Raw genomic sequence first — 6,190 nt, forward strand, 5'->3', positions numbered from 1 at the left:
TGTTAAGAGAGTGCATGCCTACGGTGACTCATTACTCGTTGTCAATCAAGTTCGAGCCGAATGGCAAGTGAAAGATCAGAAGTTATTCCCCTATCAGAAAATTGTTTCAGCTCTTGTCAGCAAGTTTGAAGAATTTCAGTTATTCCACATCAAGAGAGATTTTAATCAAGTGGCCGATAGTCTAGCCAGTTTAGGCTCCATTATGGCATTCAGAAATGGAGAATCTTGTCGCTCTTTTGAAATTGGCCGACTTGACCAACCTGCTTTCATTCCAGCAGAACAAGTAAACCAGGCTGAGCAAAGGAAGAAACCTTGGTATTACAACATCAAAAATTTCATAGAAACCGGTGAATTTCCTCCAGAACTCTCAAAGAAGGAGCAACGAGCAATCCAGCGTATGTCCACTCGATATTTCATTTTGGCCAATGTCCTCTATCGTCGTGGTTTCAGTTCAGAGTATTCCAGATGTTTAGATGAAGATGAAGCCAAAGAAGTCGTGCGAGAAGCACACGAAGGCATTTGTGGCGGCCACGTCGGCTACCAAACCCTTGTCAAGCAAATCATCAGAGCAGGTTACTATTGGAAGACTATGCAACAAGACTGTTATCATTATGTGAAGAAGTGTGTGCAATGCCAAATACACGCACCTTCTATTCATGCTCCGACAACTTATTTACAGTCTATTGTTTCTCCATGGCCGTTCTCTATGTGGGCCTTCGATGTTGTAGGTCCCATCACTCCTTCAGCTTCAAATGGTCATAAATATTTCCTTGCTGCAACAGAATATTTCACCAAGTGGGTAGAAGCTATCACTCTTCGCACAGTAGAAGGCCGACATGTGGTCTCTTTTATTCACAAGAGCATCATCTGCCGTTTCAGCATCCCGCATGACATTGTATCAGATAATGGTAGTCATTTCAAGAATGAAAGAATGAAGCCTTCATGCTCAAAGTTCAAGATCTATCATCATTTCTCTGCTCCATATTATCCTCAAGGGAATGGTCAGGCAGAGGCCACTAATAAAATTTTAATTCGTATCTTGGAGCGAACCGTAGAAACAGGACGTGACTGGCATGAGAAGATTCACGATGCACTATGGGCCTACCGGACCACTATTCGCACTCCAACGAATGCTACGCCATCAGAACTGGTCTATGGAACAGAAGTAGTGTTGCCGCTACATGTTCAGAAGCCCGCTTTGAAATTTGCGTCATTGCTAGAATTACCCCTTGATCAATATCAGCAACAGCGACTGGTACAACTAGACTTACTCGACAAGAGAAGGCTAAAAGCAGCAGAACATGCTCAATCCTATCGCCAGAGAGTAGCCAGGCAGTATGCGAAGTCTGTCATCGAAAGAAGGTTCAAAGTCAACGATTTAGTACTTCGATCCACAGCTTATCTCAAGCATCATACCGGCGGGAAATGGTCGCCAAATTGGGAAGGCCCATATGTCATCAAAGAAGCATTACCCCGCAACTCATATCGGCTCATCAACGCCGATGGTGTAGAATTGCCAGATCCCATTAATGCTCGACACTTGAAAAAGTTCTACACCTAAAACATTTAGTCTCCTCTTGTAATCTTCCTGTTTCCTTCAAATAATGATTCAACTCTCTTTCCCAGTTACACTGGGGCATTTTAAAATTTTGTTCTGTATGCAGGCAGGATAAACAAATTTTTCATTTCATGCACTTGTGCATTCATATGCATCAATTCATATTCATTTGCATTCAACTGCATAAACAACAATCCAGTCAGTATTGGGATTTCAACAAACAGTTCCATCACAATTCCTAATGATTCAAAATTGAAAGGTCATCACCAATACTGAACCAAAAGCCAGCGCTTGAACTGGTATTATTTCAAAATCCAGTATTCAAACTGGCACATTTTTAAAATCCCAACTTTTCAGAAAACCGAGTTTCGACTCGGGTTTTTTATTCAAATCATTTTCTTTTGTTGATCCGAGTTTCGACTCGTGATCTCATTACCTTACTCAAACCCGGAATCGAGTTCATCATTTTCTTTTGTTGATCCGGGTTCCGACTCGAGATCTCTCTATTCATTTTGAGCTTTAACTTGAGCTCTTCATCTTCATTTGTTGGTCCGGGTTCCAACTCAAGATCTCTTTATTCATTCAAGTTCTTCATTTTCTTTTGTTGGTCCGGGTTCTGACTCGTGATCTCTGTATTTTATTCAAACTTCGACTCGAATTCATTATTCCCCTTTGTTTATCCAAGTCATTTCAATCATCAGAGTCTGTCAATTGCTCAAAATTTGATATTTTGCCCTCCAAATTCCAATTTAAATCTTCAAATCAGGCGATTCTCCAATTTTGACCCCTAGGGTCACCCAATTTCCAATTTCAATTCTCAATTCTCAATTTTGATCTCCAGGTCATTTATTTTCGACCTTCGGGTCACTCAATTCTCATATCCGACCTTCGGGTCACACAATTTCAACCTTTTGATCTATCAATTCCCAATTTTGACCGTTAGGTCATTTCAATTATCCAATTTCGACCTCCGGGTCATCCAATTTCCAAACAAGCAATTTTCCAATGTCCAATTTTGACCTTTGCGTCAATCAATCTCAATATCCAATTTCAATCATTTTCTCTTGCGAGAGACCCTTTTTAGGGAGTGTTCGAGGGAGCTCGTTCTTTTCGCATGCTATCCAATTCGTTCACTTAGCCCCTTTTCAGGGAGAGTTTGAAGGGACTCGCATCTTTGTGAACCGTTTGCAAAACAATTTCCAATTTCACACGAGGAACCCTTTCATAAGGAGAGGCTCGACGGAGACTCGCTTTTCTTGTAACCCCCCAATTTCATACTAGGCCATTTTCGTCATGAAGGACCCTTTTGTCAGGGAGAGTGTGATGGACTTGTTCCTCCATGACTTAAATTTTCATACCTCACCATTATTGGCCCCCTTTCCATAAGAGAAGCCTAATATTAGGGAGCTTTGACGGAAGCTTAAGTTCTCTTTGAAAGTTCGTTTTGCAAACACCTCCTCTTCAAGGAAGGGAGGAGTATTTCCCATTTCCCATTCAGGTAAGGGCTAAGCCTGAGTCTCTCTTTTTGGGGAAAAAGAGAGGAGAATTTTCGTCACGGATGTGTTGAGCCAGATTGCAAATACTCACTTTCACTAGGGATTTCAAGAAAATTTTATTAATTTGACAATCAATTAATTGTTGATTTCAGAATCTTTATTGCATAAATCTTTATTTCAGTTTACCTTCAGCATTACTTCCAAAAGAGTGAAGCTTTTGCGAAAAGAGATTCAAACTTCAAATTCTTTCTATTGGCCAACCAAAAGGATGAAGGATAAGTCTTCAATATGGACAGCAAAGAAGATTCAGTGTTATTGCAAAGCCATAAATGATTGATATTGATCGCAGTCAATGGCACATCTTTAAAGACTATTCTTGAAAAGACGAGGCAGTGAAAATATCTTGAGCGCTAGAAAAAGAGAGTATTCATCAAAACCCTGTCTCCTCAGAATCACCTAAGTTGCAATTAAGTATCCGCAAAAGGGATCTCTCACTTGTCGTCAAGATGAAGGCGAATTAAGTGAGTAGACCCCCGGGGCCAAAGAAGATTCGAAACATCTCCAAGATGACGAAGTTTGTGACGGGTTCTTCCAGGGAAAGTCCAAAGCACTGTCGAGATGAAGGCAGATGCGATGAACCTCTCGACAATCCCTAAAAGATATTTAATTTTAGCTATCATCCAAAAAATCTCTAACCCATGAGCTAATATCGTCAAAGAATGATCGAAACATCTCAAAGATGAAGGAGCTTGTGACATACCCTTTCAAAAGAGAGAAAGAGAGGAAAAAGAAAAGAGAAAAAGGTCAGAACATCTCCAAAATGAAGGAGAATGCAGCCAAAACACAAGAGAGCCAAAAGAGTGCAAAAAGATTATCATGAGAGAAGCCCTCAGGGTATCAAACTGCCAGATCTATCAAGAATCTTCTTTAAACTTGTGAAATTCTATTATCAATACTCTTTCATCAATTGCTTTCATAATATTGAATTCTCACTTTCCTGTTCATATCAAGGAAATTGATAGCTTCCTTAAAGAAGGTCAATTGCAAGCAATTTGGATTTCAAGTCTCGATTCTACGAAGTGAACCTTGTTTGGAGGTAATGCTTTGGATAGAAAATAAGGGATATCTTTGCAACAATGTGAAACATTTTCAAAAACTTTGAATCAACAACAGAATTCTCAATATTTTGACAACATTTTCTAGCTATCCTGACGTGAAGTGAGAGCTTGATATCCGTCTTTGATACATCCTGACACCAATTTTAAATCTCTCCTAAGGACTTGATTCCTTCCCTTCTTTGAGAGCATGAACTCTCAGATTTGCACACTTTCCTGTGTCCCCACTGTCCCACCATAGACAGTCCCATTTCGGTTCGAGGTCGAACCAACAATCATTTCCCTCAAGAGGCAATTTCAAAAGCTGATTTTAGTCTCAGCAATGAGACGTCCAAGATCATCCCCTTTTCAAGCTTTAGGGACCCCATTTTCCTTCCTTTTGCAAAAACCCTGTTGGATTTATTGTGCAAAATCCGAAGGTTCCATCATACCAATTCATTTTCCGCCCGATCAGGATAAGGGTATAAACCTGAGCCTCATTCAAGGAGGTATTCCATTTTCCGCCCATCAGGATAAGGGTATAAACCTGAGCCTCCTTTAAAGAGGTATTCTATTTTCTACCTAATCAGGATAAGGGTACAAACCTGAGCCTCCTTCAATGAGGTATTCCATTTTCTGCCCGATCAGGTCAAGGGTTAAAACCTGAGCTTCGTTCCACACAGAGCATTTTCTGTCCCATCCAGGTTAAGAGCAAAAACCTGAACTTCGCTCTCACTGAGCGAATTTATTTTCTCTTTATTCTCCATTTCATATCTACCATCTTCTTCGGGCTAACTTCTTCATACCCAGTCAGATCCTTCTAACTGGGGCATTTTTTTTTATATATAGCCCAAATTTGGTGTGTTTTCTTTGCCACTAAGCTCGACCATAAGCCGGCTTAGTAGCAAAGAAGGGCATCTGTAAACACCCCAAATTTTCACTCACCTTCTTGACATCGCCCTCAATTGGCACATTCAATTCTCCGGAAGCAATGAAGGGCAAAATAGTCATTTTTAAAGATTGAACCTGGCAGAAAGTCCTAAATTTCACTCTTGAGCCTCAAAATTTCTATATTTAGGTTCAGAGACATCTTCAAATTGCAAAATTTCAAAATCCTCTTTCTGGATAAAAAGTTAGAATTTCCAAGTCCGAGCTCGGAATGACATTTCACTGAAACATGTCTTGGCGTCGCATGGCATGAACACTTTGCATCATTTCATTGCATAGCATATCAGTTTGAGATCCAGAACTCCTGATTTTCAAAACTGTCCATCCAGATTTGATTTTTAAACTTTTCAAAATTGATTTTTTAAAACCCTGGGTTTTTAAAATTGCCAATCTTTCCCATTTTACCTCCAGGACTTGGAATTACAAAAAATTTTCTCAAGAAAAACAATCTGGATATTTGGATATTGATTTTAAAGATTTTATCTCAAAACTTTTTGCAAAAGATTTTAAATTTCTTTACAAATTTTGTTTTTACATTTATCCATATTTTTGCCCTGAAAACCCAATTTTTCCAAATTCTTGAAAAACAAATAATGTTTTATCTCATATTTTCAAATAAATGGAGCGGGACCCGCCTTTGAACTACCATCATACTCAGACTCTCAGGTAAGAATCTTATTCTCAAATGGGACCCACCCGGAGTTCGTACCAATTTGCAAAATTGTCTTTTTCATTTCTTATTTATTTTTATTTTATTTTTTTAGTCAGTGGGCCCACACACATGTGGCACCCCAATTGAAAATAAAAGACTTTAAAAAACAAAACAAAACTTTATTTTCAAAAAGATTTTAAAAGTGGGTTGAGGTGGCATTTCCATAAAAGCCTCTCATTTTTTTTATTTTATTTCTTTTTATTTGTTTAAATAAAGTTTTTTTTTTAGAAGGAGGCAGCCTTAAATGGCACAGCCGAACTTCCAAAAAAAAAAAAAAGTAATAAATTTGATTTCTATCTAAACTTACGAAATAAAACAAGGTTTTGAAAAAAAACCAAAGAGGCGCCTCTTTTAAAAATAGCAAGTTTTCAAAGCAATGAGG

Source organism: Nuphar pumila, chromosome 8 (assembly GCF_984573655.1).
Source record: "Nuphar pumila chromosome 8, dmNupPumi1.hap1.1, whole genome shotgun sequence".
NCBI classification, from domain to species: domain Eukaryota; kingdom Viridiplantae; phylum Streptophyta; class Magnoliopsida; order Nymphaeales; family Nymphaeaceae; genus Nuphar; species Nuphar pumila.